The sequence below is a fragment of the Pyxicephalus adspersus genome, chromosome 4 (assembly GCF_032062135.1).
Source record: "Pyxicephalus adspersus chromosome 4, UCB_Pads_2.0, whole genome shotgun sequence".
NCBI classification, from domain to species: domain Eukaryota; kingdom Metazoa; phylum Chordata; class Amphibia; order Anura; family Pyxicephalidae; genus Pyxicephalus; species Pyxicephalus adspersus.
In genome coordinates this window covers 15,287,337-15,303,269 of record NC_092861.1, presented here as the reverse complement: position 1 = coordinate 15,303,269, position 15,933 = coordinate 15,287,337, and the positions used below count along the sequence as shown (strand labels likewise).

At 38.2% G+C, this 15,933-nt stretch overlaps 1 protein-coding gene across 5 annotated transcripts in view; it reads left to right on the top strand.

Annotated features, from left to right (window-relative positions):
* Nucleotides 1-15,933, top strand: part of KLHL29 (kelch like family member 29) — a 642,275-nt gene that overhangs the window by 116,046 nt on the left and 510,296 nt on the right. Inside the window, exon 3 of one of the 5 annotated variants that reach the window (XM_072407480.1) lies at nucleotides 5,759-5,811. The exons of the other annotated variants lie outside the window; for them this stretch is intronic. The gene's annotated coding sequence lies outside the window, so the exon portion shown is untranslated. The remainder of the gene's footprint in view (nucleotides 1-5,758; nucleotides 5,812-15,933) is intronic. 5 annotated transcript variants of the gene reach the window in all.

Sequence of the window (15,933 nt, the reverse complement as noted above, 5' to 3'; positions counted from 1 at the left end):
TATAGTTCTGCTGTAAATTAAATCTGGACCAGGCAATGACTATTCAAATGTTTACATATTCCTAAAAAAAACAGCAAATTAGCTGACTAATCTTTGTAGCTCTGCAAGCTGTGCTAACACATAGGGCCCGATTTATTAAAGATTTCCAAGACTAGAGAAGATAGACTATCATGGGAGAACCTGGGTGATCCAACACACCTGGAAAAGATCTGGTCCAGGACTTAAAACATTTGCCAACTAAGATCAAATGATTTTGAAGAAATCCATTCCAGGTATGCTGGATCACCCAGGTTATTCCATGATTGTCGATCTTCTCCAGTTTCTGAGAGCTTTAACAAATCAGGCCCTTGGTAGCCAAAACATATTGTTGTGCCCATAGAAAAAGTATTCAGCCTCTGTTAAAAAAGTGGAAGTCTAGATTTGCTGGATCACCCAGCTTCACCGATGAAAGTGTATCCTCTTTAGCCTTGGAGGGCTTTAATAAATCAGGTTCTATAGAAGGACGGGAAGACACAGTTACATTTTAACATGTGTTTTAATTTTCTCTGTTTACAATAGAGAATCAGGACAGAAAATGAACAAAATCTTCCAAGAGTCTGTAAAACAGTGGCGTCTAACCTGTGGCCCCGGGCCACATGCGGACCCTTGGTATTTATGTACAATCCTCAATGTTCTAATCCTTCCCACTCTATCCAAAACAAAATAAAATGTTTTGACCATAGCCAAGTTTTACTTTTTGCAATAAACATGTTGCTGTGAAAAAAGATATAACCCCTGCAATGTTTTATTGATATATATATATATATATATATATATATATATATATATATAGTGAAGGTTTTATTATAGTTTTTAAGTGTTCCTTTTAAAACCATCCGTTGCCTAAACTGCCTCCATGATGTTTCTCTGTTTCCATGTCAGTGTTAGTAAGTTAAACTGAAGTGAAACATACCTATCTTTTTCATTTCCTAAATTTGTCAGGTTCACAGCATGTTTTATTGTGCCTGTGTTACAAAAAAAGTGGAAAGATGGATCTGACAGCAAAAGGGTAACATTTCCAAATATGAGGGGAAAATTCTCATTCAGTGCCCGCCTTTCCTAATTCTATCATGCTGTTTTCCCCCAAAATACAGTTATGCTCGGTTGCACAAAACATGGTATTATTATGTCAGTTTTCAGCAATTTTTGTCTTGACTCCGTCATGTCTCCTCCCTCTCCTTTGCATAGACTTATACATATTTATTAAGAGCTGTCTGTCTTCCCTGTAAAGTAAACTGTGGAGGGAGATAAGAATAAAAATACACTATGTATACATTATTCCAAGAGCTTTCATGATTTTAGGCTTGTCTTTATCGTGTTCGAGACAGCGAGAGCTTTATGCCTCAAAAGATACCATTTATTGCATGATTAGTTTTCTATAATAATGTAATCACAATGGTAATATATTCTGTTTCATCAATCACTGTTATTTAAGCATACATTTGTGTCAGCAGTTAAAATGCATTATCCTGCTTGCAGACTGTAATTGGAACTTTACTTTAGTAGGTAACAATATTGTTTCTGGCAGATAAGTTCTTCCTTGGAATAGTCCAGTCTTATTTGAAAATCATTATGCTCCCATCAACCTCTCTTCAATTTTGCATACCTTTTTCCAGTACCTGCCTCTTGGCCAGATCAAAGGAATTTTATTATCTGTCCGAAAGGCAAGCTGTGGATTTTAGAAGGCACCTTTTATTTATTATACTTTTTTGTTGTATGCTAGTGCACAATGCACTTTCACACAAGATTAGTAAGGCTCTTCTTCTGACCTGGGTGACTGAATGTTGACGTAGGGTTGGCTAATGGATTTATAGTCTGCTTTTCACTAAGGCTGCGTTCAATAATTCTCATCGGAAAATATGTTTCACAATCCTTTCCAACGTCAAAAGACAGAACAATGGTTGAACGAGCGCTGTCCATACAGAACTGTTCTGCTGTATGTTAAGGGGAGGGGGAAGAACGCTGAAGCGGCACCCCATTTCCGTTAAATTCGTGGTAAGATCCATGAATAACGAGTGCTGTAAACATGCCAAATTCTTGTCGAATATCAGCCCTGGGGCGATTATCAGATGAAAATCATCTGACGTACGTGTGTACTTAGCCTCTTTTTGAGAGAGCCACTTCTGATTGCTGAGAAGGGCCTGGTTCTGGTTGTTCATCCAAAATAAATGCAGCTGGTTTCCGCTTGGTGGGCTGATCATTGGAAGATTAACCCCTGTCAAGAACATTACACCCTTGGGGAAGGGAGTTCAGGTAAAGAGGCCCTAGTCCTTAGTGGACCTTTAGAGACAGGACTATGTGATAGCCTTAAGTTTCACAGATCTGCTTTCATACACCATCGACCCAACCTCGAGCGGGCTAAGGACAATTTGCAAACAAATAATTCACATGCAAACTTTGTATAACATATTCAGAATTTAAATACTCTTGATTAGGCAACATTCAGCTTAAGTCCACAATAGTCACAAATATTGCCTGTGGGCTCTATGTGCCAGTCCTTTCCCAATTACTGATCTCCTATGCCATGTTCTGCTCTGTCCTTGTATGGAGGTATGGTGCTGTACTTCCTCATGTCAGAGCTTCCCATTGATAAATAAATGGTAGGTTAAACACCCCAAGAAGCCAGTAAACACACTTTTATTAGATAGTTGAATTGAATGTGTCAACTATCTAGGAGTTTAGCAATGGAGAAAGGACAAAGAGGTGACACATTAACCCACTGGGTTTTTTAAAGGTATCATCAATCAATAAACCCAGAAATTGTGTCATGAATTCACACACTATTACCAAAGAAAAACTAAATCAGAGGGACAAAGTAGAGCCATTTTTTCTTTGCTAATAGGACAATATCTGATTTACTGTGGTAGCTCTTGTTAGACAATAGGTAGGTGCACCAGTGTGCTGTGTGTATATCTAATGATTTATATATCGTATACAAGCAGTAACAAAGCTTTAAAACAAGCCACCACTGACCTCTCCAGGAGACCGCTTGGTTTCAGAATCTTCAAATTGGAAGGTCTTCTGGGGTGTTCCTGATATGCAGTGGTCATTGCCCCACAAATGTCCCAAAGATAGACAAATGATAACAGACAGCAGGGTTTTGGATTTCTAAGTGTAACTGAAAGATATTTTACCCATCTGATTCAGTCCCAATGTATCAATATTAATAATTGTTAAAAAATGTAATTCTACAGATGACATTTTTTTTCTTTATGTGGATGACCAGGTGGATCTACATCTTTTACCCAGGTAAAAGCAGGTTGGTGAAGGGAGTGTTATTTAAAAGATCCCCTACTACAGTCGTAGTGCCACCAGATACCATGGTACACCTTCAGAAGTTTTGCACAGTCTTTCCGATGGTTGGCAATTGGGGCACAAGGGGGGCCTAAACAATATAAGGAAAATGGTTTTAATGGTTTAGGCTGATGAGTGTATATTTATAATTTATTAGCAAGATTGTCATCCATAAACATAGTATATATACTGTATATATGATAATGGATGGTGTATATAGAATGTCTTCTCCTATATCTGTTCCATACAGTGCAATGGAGTGAATGAGGTAGATTTTGCTGTATGGTGTTTTTAGGATCTTATTATTAACAGGTAAATAATTGATATTCTGCTATATTGTTCTTTGCTATACTCTGATCAGAACTATACTTTAGGGACTTTACCCAGTATACCAAGCTATACTAAGTTGCTATGTAGTAAAGGTCTATCAACACATCAAAATGCAGCTTTGCTCAAGGCAGGTGAAGAACCTCAGCGTGTGCCTGCACCAAATTTAACAACACAACATATTTTTGTCATATTAGGGCATCATGGCTTCCTCTATATGTATTATGACATAAGGACTTTGAATTTTGGTAGTTCCTCTTAAGTATGTAGCACAGAAAGTGTAACATCAGGCATGCAGTAAGACAGCACACTTTAAGTAGAGCGGTTCCCCTTGATAAATCACCCTGAAAATTGTTCCATGTTTTATGTCATGTAGATAAATTGTACTGTTTTCTTAAAACTTCATTTCCTGTCAACGAACGGCTGGCGTGTGCAGAGTCGTTTCTGCTCTGTATTTTTATTACAACCTCCAGACACAATCCCGCCATCGTATATCATATAAAATTAGACATCAAATTAAACATCATACAAGGTGCTACACGAAAAAGAAAATGAAGAAAAAAGCAAGCTTCAGGTTATATTTCTTCTTTTATACATTTATAGGTAATTTGTCAGATTATTGTCTTCATATAAACCTCCAGTCTGAGATATATTGGTGTATTTATCTATATGAGGTTTATTGACTACAAAATAACACATGCAACATTTTCATTACCTTATGGTTTTTGTTATTTTTCCACATTTTATGTACTTAAGGTTTGCACTAAACAATTGCATTTATTGCACTATTTGTTCTTTTGCTTGGTTCATCTTGGTGATCATCTGCAGCCTCCTTTGTATTACACTGCCTTGTATATGCATTGTAGAGATGGCTGCTTGGCATTTCCATATGGGCTTTGGCCATATGGGCATTCCTTCTGACTCCCCTACATTTCTTATAATTCTACAACCAGTCCCTCAATGCCTCTTCACTTCAATTCTTCATCAGTCAGTCGTGGACACTTTGGCATCATCACGTAAATGCAGAACCAGCAGTCTCCGAGTGCCCACCCATAACCCAGAACATCGAGGGAAATAAAAGCACCAGCCGTCAGGGGAGCAAGAAGTTGGTAAAAGTGCCTATTAATGATACCTTAGATGAAAACGAGCATTTAACGCTTGCATGGGACGCATGCTGCAAGGGGATTTCTCCAGAATTCAGCTTTAATGTCATTATTCTATGCACATGGAACTGTTAGTTATTCTGTGCATGTGGTGTGATTTACAACATGGTTAGCAATAGTAACAGTTTAGGATGCGTTAAAATATTATGTGTTAACATTTCACAATAGTGTGCGATGACAGTAACAATTTTAGGACAGATTGGCAGTGTGATAAAGAATATGGCATGAGGTGTGCATGTGCTAATTATATATATATATATATATATATATATATATCACAGCAATAAAATTCCTATTTTTGGTGCAAAAAAAAAAGTTTTTAATTTAAAAAAAAATAATAAATACTGCATGTGGCCTTAAAATGGCAAAAAATATGATACCCAAAATTATAGCTAACTCAATGCCTATACATCTCATCAGTTTACTATAAATGCATCTGCCCTCCTATTGAGTGTTACTTCCCCCATCTCCTAGATTGTAAGCTCTTCAGGACAGGGTCCTCCCCTCCTCCTGTGTCTCTGTCTGTATCTGTCTGTTATTTGCAACCCCCATTAAATGTACAGTGCTGCATAATATGTTGGCACTATATAAATCCTGTTTATTATTAATAATAATAATAATAATAATAATAAATGAAGGACCTAGAGTTATTTTTCTCACTCCAGCGTGTGTGGTGATATCCAATATATGTAGTACTAGCACTATTGACATACATGTATTCACTTTACTTGTATATTTGCATTTGAAGAACTTTTCCCTTTTTTTATTTTTTTGTTACATTTCATTTTTTATACATTCTTTATTTTTTTTACAAAAAACATTTTATGTTATCAACGTTATTATTATTATTTCAGAATTAATTCTACGTAGATTACGTTCCTACCTAATGCCTCAAGCTGTGTTAGCAGTAATATTTTGTATCCTTTTTTTTAAAGAAAACAAAATCTGATCTCCGGATAAAGAAGCAGAAAAGCAGCATGTGTAGATGGTGCGTATAAAAGCATTTAACTCAAAATGACTAATCTCATTTATCTACTTGAGATCGCCGGCAACCCTGTTGTTTTAAAACCCGCTGCTGAACTCTGCCAACATGCTGTCCGATTGTCTCCAGCCTGCCAAAAACATGTCTAATCCCAAGATATCCCAATTATTACTCTGGATAGGAGCCTTAAAACACATCTTAACCCCAAGTCAACAGCCCAGCAAGATAAACACTATATCAGGTGGAGTTATACTACAAGTATAACATTTCCACCAGTATCTACCACTTTTGTACACTGCTGGATAATAAAATAATGTGATTTTTTTTCTCTTTTTTTGTCGCAGAGGTTATCACTTTGCCTGTGCAGCACTAGGTCACAGATTTGAATCTCAGACATTTGCCTATTTGCCTGTTTTCCCCGCGTTTGTGTGGTTTTTCTCCGGGTACTCCGGTTTCCTTCCTCATCCCAAAAACTTGCAGTTAGGTTAATGTGCTTTCCATAAAATTGATCCTAGACTGTTTTAATGACATATGACTATGGTGGGGACATTTGATTGTAAGCTTCTCTGAGTGAGTGAGATGACTATGGACTGTTTACAGTGCTGCATAATATGTCGGCGCTATATAAATACAAGAAAATAAATAAAATAGGCATACTGCATACAACTACTATGTTGGCAGCTCCACCACCCCTATTCTGTGGCAATGAAAGAGAAGCAGTAATCTGATGCAGTTATTTCTCTGCTCAGTCTGCTTTCTCCTCCGATCATCATGCTCCCTGCCAGTATTTAAGTCTGAATAAGCCTGATTCAGATGCTTACATTAATTGCATTTAAAAATGAATACGTATCCATTCATTTGCCTAAGGCTTATGATAATTGTTGGTGTCCTAGTAGCCAGAGGAAGCATGAAATGACTTTGTGCCCTTTAATTATTTCGAATAATAGTATGGTGGGGTAGGGAAGATGGGTGTGATAGGTCACAGAATCTGTTTAAATGCTGAACTAAACCTGGGATTGCTTACCTATCCCCATTCTTTTGCAAGGTGCTGCCACCTTTTTTCTTGTTTACTTCCCAAAGACGATCTTCGGCCATATTGTTGGCCATGCCAGGATGACATAACTCCCAACAAAGGTACGCAGGAATTTGTACACAAGGGAAGCCAGGGTATGCCTAAATTTGACTTGGTATCAGCCTTTTAGGATACCTTGTACAGAAAACCGAAGATGTAGCACAAGTAGACAATCACTTCTGCTTTGGGTGGAAGGAGAGAGCAGACAGAGAGATGAGCTCATGGGTATGGAGTGAAATGGAGACCTGTAAGTTTTACCTAACTGCTGCAGATCAAAGGCAGGTGCCTTTCACTTCAAGACAGGGCTAGTCTGAGGACTTTAGCAATACAATACAGGTAGTCCCCGAGTTAAGGACATCTGACTACTAGATACGGACGGGGCTTCCCTGCTGCTTGTGTGCTGGACAGAGGCTTGATGGGGGGAGGGGGGCGGTTTGCATCACTTGTGGAAGAAAACATTTGCTAAACACAGCTGAGGTTATGGGTGATGTTAAGTAATGAGCTTATCTGCAACCTCTTGTAACTCCTTAATGGCCAAGACAAACTCTGCGGTTGTTTCTTTCTGCATCACAAAGCACAGTATGCTCCAGAAGATAATGAATGTCTAGGCTTTGTGATGTCTATGTCTGTGATTTGTGAGAATTTTATACAATAACTGACACCACACTGCCTAATAATATGTTGAGACAAACATCTGTCCTAATTACATTTAATAAAATAATGTACATGTTCCGACTTACATACAAATTCAAATACAAAAGAACAAATCTACAGTCCCTATCTCATATGTAACTCGGCGACTACCTGTACAAATATCTTGAGTGCTAAACAGCTCCTATAAATAAGTTGCATCCCTGTATTCAGCTGTTTGCTTGGAGTATCAATTCAATGTAAATTAGGTAAAAACATGTTGCACCAAGCTGCTGAGATTATGATGGTTTTGGTCGAGTTACCGTTTGCCTGTGTTGAGTGTGAATGGAAAGAGCAAAACGATAAAGATAGTGTCATCTAATGATTTAGTTCATTATTTTAAAATCAATGTTTTTTCATTAGTGCAACAAAGACGATGGCGGAGGCCATTTCTTCTGCAGGGAACATTGTGGCCTTAACACAGAGATGTTTCACCATTTATTTCATACAGAACTTCAAGTGTTCATTAGTTCTTTGTGTGTCCTATTTTGCTTGTTTTATATCTTTTTTTTTTTTGTTGCTTAGGATTTACCAGAAAAATGGGTCGAGTAGTGCTTAATATAAAGTAGATAGCTATACTTTTTTTGTAAAAATCACATTAAATTTGTATCCTATGTGCAGAGCTCTACTGATCCCTGTTGGTATCCAAAATGTACAGTGCATTAAAAACTACAGTAAAGTATTTTGAAAGCAAATGTGGAGCCAAAAGTAAAACCAAGGACCCATCCTGCCCCCATACATAAACACCCCCTACCTATTAAGTGTTCTTCCCAGACCCTTTTAGCTGGGCACACCACCCACACTTTTTAATAACCACCCAGTTTAAAAATAAATCTGGGGGGAACACTGCTGTTTTTATAATAAACACTCCTTCATTGACTGCTCATGTGACCATATGCCAAGATTTTTGGTCATGTGATCTCAGCTAAAGGAACTATTCCCACCTCAGTTAAATTTTAAAACATTTCATCACAATATCTTTATACATCTTGCCAGTGTAGCTGAAGCAAAATATTTTATTAGATCATGTAAATGATCATAGTATAGTATACTAAGTAGATTAGTATAGTTACTGGTGGTGTAGTGTACATCACAATACACCTGTATTTTAGTGGGGCGCTTAACACAGAAGTGAACTATTTGTGTATTGGGGTTTGGTGGAAGTGGTGCAGATTTTTAGAAGGTCCAGCCCCTTTAGAAAGGGTTACCTTACTACAACTCCTGTTGACACTTGACATAATGCAGGATAACATGCATGCAGCAGTAGATGCACCTGGAATTTGTTGCCAGCACTACAACTACATTGTTATAATCAACATTCCTATGCAGTGGTAGTCCTAGCCAACAGTGGCCCCCCAGTGCAAAATTGTCTTGAGGACCCTGTGAGGGTTTTTTGTTGTGTGAGGACATTCCAGGCGCCATGTGCTGAAATACACTTTGGACCTCCCAATGCCCACCTTGGGCTAGTGTTAGTTTTTTTGATTTCTACAAAGCATAAAGTCTAGGAAGCCACCCAAGGCCCATTCTTTGCCATTGTCTGCCACTAGAAGGTTTCAGTCTTGCTGGGTCTCAGGTTGTGGTCTTCCATTTTTTGTTCCTCTGATGACATCTGAGAGGCAGGAACCAATGACAAATAAAGAATCATGAGCAAGGATCCAGAGAACAGCTTAGAGCCAAAATAGAATAGAAACCAGCATGCTCACATGGATCAATAGAAGTCATTTGCCACATAATCAGAGAAAAAAATATTCTTTCAGGCATGAGAAAAATGTACGTATTTGCTCCCACTCATGACTTAACAAATGTGAGATCAATGGACACCTCAGGTGTTTGGGCATCTATTGGCCATCTAAGGTCTATGAGCACCTCTACTCACGGGGGGTCTATATATACCAGGAAAGCTAAAATAAAACTGTAGACACATACAGGTAATGTATTACTTCGGTGCTACCCTTCCTCAAGCTGCTGCCCACAATTTCAAGTTTGTCTCCGAGCACATGGACGGGTGATAAAGATGGATTCCTCAACCCGGCAGCTACCACACTAATAATATATATTACTCTTATTCATATCATTGCACGTGTAACATGCTTCTTCGGGATACAAGTGGAATGTCAGCTCTCCAACTAGTAACCAAGGCAACCAGTTATCAGAGCGGGACATAATCGAATTCCCTCTAAACTCTCTACATGAAGATTCTATTACACAATACCATCCAGAGAAGCTTGGCTGAGAATCCTGTTACTTTGTCGTCCGTGGTTCTCTCATTAATTGCATCAATCAATACTCATACTTTTATCCTCAAGTAGGTCACAAGAATATTCAACGTGTCCGATAAGAAAATGAAACACTTTTTCTTTCATTCTCTATGTCGGGACCATTATCCTTTCACATTTACTTACGGAATACATGTCCGTTTCCATTATCTAACATCATGTTTTAAATATAGGCTTTGTACCGATACTTCTTGCCTATAAACACGCAGCGGCCGATGAGACTGGGCGCCAGGAACATGCAAAGCGCACCAAATTTGATGAATGATTATTGCATTTTTTTTCCCCAACGTTGCTGATGAAATCATAAGCGCTTGGTGCACCATCAATTATAATTAACGGTTCTCAGTAGTTAATGTACACTCAGTAGCATACATCTCATTAACTGTATTTATCTAAAATTACTGCTTTGCCAAATTGATATTGGCAGTCAAGTGGATTCTTATAAGTGTGTGTTTTCACTCCTAGACATCCATAGATGAATGTACTTGCATTCTAGGCTTGGGAAAAAATCTAGAATTCCAAGTAACTAATACAAAAATTAGTTAGGAATAGTATTCATAGTGTAAATAAGCTTAGAAATGAATTAAATAGTAGCTTACCCTCAACTAGTTCCAGATGTGCCTGCAGTTTTTTTGGAACTTGATGATCTTTCTAGTTTCCAGGCTTCTGGTCCTGGGATGACAACACTTATGGAATAGCTCTCTAATGCTCATACTGGCGATGATGTTGTGGTGTAGTTACTTTTTCCTCATGCCAGTTAACCACTGCCTCGGGGAAGTCCCTACCTTTGGAATGAAGAATGGGGACTGCTGTCAAATGTGCTCAACTGATCTTGCTGCAGGTCAGAGCCTGCCCTAAAATATTGTGGTGTTGGTCCACAAGGATGTTTTCTGTTGAACACAAGCACACCATTATCAGAAATATGGACAAGCATCATGGGACATTTCCAAAAAGGAATGTGCATTCCCTACTATTGTGATTGTAACCACCTAAAGCATCTGAGGGAAACCCGATGGAATAATAGTGTGATGGGCTTTTTAATAGAGCAGTAAATGGGTTATCAACTCAAAATCAAAAATGTTTGGCTGTGTACCATCTAGGAAATGTTCCTTTACTTCCTGCCTCATGAACACAACAGTAAATCAAAGTTTTCATTTTATCGGGGTTTCCATTTTGTCAAGTTGTCCCTAGAACTTATGTTCATTGAAGATTTCCATATGCCTCTTGTTCTGGGAACAACTCTTAAAATGTTGACTCTTTTCTTGCCCTTGTACTGTATTTACTCAACATACAGTAATGGTGGACCCTGTGTAGTGTCCAGTCATCTTGTTCTCACAGTTTCACAGTGGTTTCCCAGAAAAATAGAAAGTTAATCCAAATAATGAAGAAAAAGGTGTTAAAAAGGCAATTTCATTAGGGTTAATAACATAGAAACACCAATTCCAATGTTCCATCCCACACATTATGCTCTGCTTGAATATCTAAACATAATGAGCCTGATTTATTGAAACTCTCCAAGCTGATTAGGGTACGTTTTTATCAGTGAAGCTGGGTGATCCTGAAAACCTAGAATTGATTTCCTTAAAGTAATTTGTTAGCAAATGTTTTGAATCCTAGACCAGATTCATTCCAGGTTTGCTGAATCGCCCAGCTTTACTGATGAAAGTGTATCCTCTCCAGCCTTGGAGAGCTTTAATAAATCAGGCCCAATAATAATAATTGACATACATGGTGTTCCACCGGTGTAACGACATAGTAGGTTGCCTTCTTGTGCCAGTAGGTATTTTATGACTTGGCCTTGTAGTTTGCAGTGTATGGGGTGTGCCACTCCTTAATGTGAAAGCTCTGGTATGAATTCTCAAATGCTTAAGTACATCATTTATGTAGGTCTGATATGCATTGTATCTGAGGTATATGAATGTTGTCTTGTTGTATTTGTGATGGTTTCCAGTGACAGGAGAACAATTGTGTGCTGTACACAGCATTGTTCCGTTCAATGGATAGGAGAGGGGTAAGGACGAGTGTCAGCTCACTTTTCTTTCCTTCATAGAAGTTCATAGTGATCATTACTAATTTGTAGCTCATCAATCCACCATGGGAGAATAATGAACAACACTGGGGAACTGCTGCAAAACGAGCGCAAAGCTGTATTTTTTAGGTTACAGTTGCTTTAAGTTAAGGACACACACAGATTTACTTATTCACAGCTTATTTTATTTGCATCAATTTATGAGTGCAGTTGAATTTTTGAGTATAAAGCTGTGGCTGCTTGTTTGCAAGTTTATTCACATACTGGCTTTTCTCTGTGACTCCAGATATCCCCAGCAGATTTATCCAGTTGTTGCCAAGCTGCGGCTGCTGTTACAGGCACAGAGTCACACTTCCTCAATGAATTCTGTATATTGTAGAAAGAAATAATTTATTGGGGCATTTACTTGGAAAGAGACACTTTGCAGTGGACTTTTTAGAGGGGTGAAGACTTATGGAGAAAACTCACTGCCATGTTACAGAGATTTAAGAAGCCCACACAAAACTCAGGTTTTATTTTGGAAAGCAGGAAACAACAGCAATAGTTTGTTTTTGGTATTTATTGACTTGCTTGTAAAATTTCTCAAAGTATTAGAGGTATCCAGCAGCTTGATGAAATGTGGTAGACAGAAGGGCGATGTTTAATGTGCCACGGGATTTATATTTCTGTCCATCTAGTTCCAAGGTTTACATATGACTGCTACACTGCACGGCAGATGACACTAGTTTCAGTCAAGGTATAGAGCAGCGGTCACCAACCGGTGGGCCATGAGAAAATTTTGGTGCTCCGTGAGAATAATTATCAGGCCAGTGTGCCCCCATCTCCCATCACAGGCTCTCCAATCCCAGGCTCAGACCTGCTTGCTAAACATCCTGGGTGGACAGTAGCGCAGGGCTGTGGACATACTGAAAGATGTGTCCATACGGGGGACATGATCAGCGGGGTTAGGAGAGTGGGCGGGTTCTGGCATCATAACATCACTCTGGGGGAATTTTCTTACCCTTTAGTGACACACGGCACCTGGGCATGGGCGGGATTTAAAATTATGGATGTGGTGGCCCATGAGGTCCGAAAGGATGTCGACCAATGGTATAGAGGCTTGTCCATTCTCCTCCTCTAACCTAACACTATACAGTAAAAGAGCATCAGATTGATGAGGCCATCTTCCTATCTTCTCTGCTAACTCTTATATCAGCAATTTTTTGCTAATGCATTTTGTGCAGCATACCTCAGTACAACCTTTCTTCTCCCGGTCTGAGCTCTGTTGAATAGAGGTTTGCGGGTACCAAGTCTAATTCAGGATGCCACCCTTCTTCCTTCATCCTGATTGGCCGGGCAGAGATGACATAACTCCCCTGCAGGTGCATGGGGAGTTTATTCAGCCCCAGTAACTGGAGGGGGAGCAGGGATTGCACAGCTCAGTGATATTGACAGTTCGATGGAGCAATCAGGCAGATAAGACTTCTTATTGCGGAAGGGACATCACCTGACCCTGCCTGAAATTTTACTTCTAATTGCTTTATTTCAGGATAAACTCCTCTTCTCAAACTTAAGATGGAAATGTTCTGTAGCCCAGGGGAGGAGAACCTAAGCAGGACTGACAACAATGCTGGGAGTATCAGTGCAACAGATCAATGTGTTATCAGCCCAACATGGAAAGTTAGGAGCACATTGGTTTTCTAACAGGGTTAACAGCTATTTTTTTGTATCTGTCATTTATAAATATATATATATATATGTAATATATATATATATAAAATAACAAAATAACGTATTGTCCTAAACTGAAAGCAAAGTATTTATACATATGTGTGTATGTGTGTGTATGTAAATATTTATATATATATATATATATATATATACATACATACATACTCCCTGGAAGCTTTGGGCAAGTTTTTGCTTAGTTCAGAATTCTATTAGTTGCTCTTTTCGTGTGTGCGTCTCGTGCTTATTTAGCATAGAAATAGAGGTCTAGCTGAGGATTCACTATGAGTTGTAAATCATAGCTATTCCGGGCAGACATAGATGTATTGTAGAAAGGGAATGTATTGCTTCACTGATAAAGCATGTTTTGTTACATGTGATGAGACAGGCTGCTTCCTCCTATATTAATTTACCCCTGTAACCTTCATTCTATTTTCTTCCTCTCTATTCTGCTGTGGTAAATTCATTGTTTAATAGTCTCGTCTGCATGGTGCACAAAGGGGGCACATGTCAGCCGCAGCCACCGGCGTACGCTCATGCTTGACGGTGAGATTCAAAAACGGAGAAAAGCTTTATTGGGTGGGGGAATAATGGTATTCAGGCTGCTTGCTTTGTTAAAGTAACTTGATTTCAGCCAGCACACCAAAAACTGATACTTTAATTTTTGGAGGATGAGTTACACTATTTATAAAGCCAAAACTTGTTTATGGATAGAATAGCGGATGGTTAAAAATTTTGTTTTTTTATGTATTTATTTTGGAATTATGTCCCATTGGGTAAGTTTTCTTCACTTTCAGTCTTGGTGACCACTTTGTCAGATTGTTAGGAGGTAGTAACCCCCTGCTGCTATCCTATCCATCCAAAATTGCTGATTGCTCCACCATTATAGTGATCCATTGTGTGTTTTGGCTTACTGGCCTGCAGCCAGGGACAGCCAGGCAGCCAGCATTATCCAAACAGCAATGGCACCCTTATATACGTCTCAATATAGGTAACTATTAAATCAGAAAACCACATGCAAAAAGACCAAGAACATTATGTTTTAAACACAGCTGTGACAAGCATGTACAGAATTATTTAGTTTGGCTTTTACAAGTCTTTAATTTCTGAATACATCATAATATTAGTCTGTTGTGGACAAAGTACAGACATGTGTCCAAGAATATTATTCTGTGAATACTCACATTGACTTGACACAGATCTCTTATTAATGTCCTGTGAATACATGTGCTAATTAGCTTGGTGAGCTCAGTACATGTTCATCTGGGATGCTAAATGCAGCACAATAATATATTTTAAAATCTGGGACTGGAATGTAATCTTTCTTGCTGTCCAGTTCTCCTTGGGGGCCTTTCAGTGGAATATTGTGGTAGCTTTTGAATGATTGGCTGAAAAGGTTTTGAAATGGTAAGTACTCCTCAGTCAACTAGTACCTTGTACTTTTTTTGTCCTAAAACTTTTTTTACCTTCCCCGTATACTGGCATATTTATCTATCCTGTCAACATATCCAGAACAAAAAATACCTCATTTTTCCTCCAAAGGTCACAGATGGGTGCCAACAAATGTGTACAAAGATATGAAAACAGAAAAGAAGAGGCTGGGGTTTTTTTGTGGCAAAATTAAGTATAATAATAGCAAGGGTTAATAAGGTGAATTAGGTAAATCATTCACAAATTCTTTATGTAACATATGTAAAACAGCTTGTTCACTCCCATTAAAGACTTCTTGGGAGATAGGACCATGTGTCTTATCGGAGGAATATCTGAGCAATAAATCGCATAAGGTGTGTAGGGATAACATCTCAATACCCGACACGTTTCGCTTACAGACATCTTCAGGGGACTTGTGGAGAGTGTTATGTTCTGTACATAAAATAGTATACAATAATCATACAAATAATGATTGCATATCAGGTATGCGTTATAGATTAGGTAAAGAGAAGATTCGTATTACATAAATATAATGGCTACCAATAATTATACAAGTTAAAATCCAATACTTGCTACATATATGTGTAAATGATTTGAAATGATTTCCTTCCTAAATTACATTATATTGTAAACCCAATTACTATAATTTCATGCAAGAGTAAACATGTTAAAGTAAATTTAAAAAGTAATTTTCCAAAAATTTAAAGCTGTAGCTTTGAATAAAATAATACCTGGTAATCCTATCATCAAGGTCCTTATAAAAACAACATCACATCCCTGTCTATTATTTTTTTTCTGGTGTTGTCTCTGATACACTTTCTTCCAGTACAGAATAGAAATGCTGACATTGCATGATTCTTAAAAATAATTCCTGATTATTGTTCTATTGGGCACTCTGGTATAAGATGACCAAACTTGGCAGC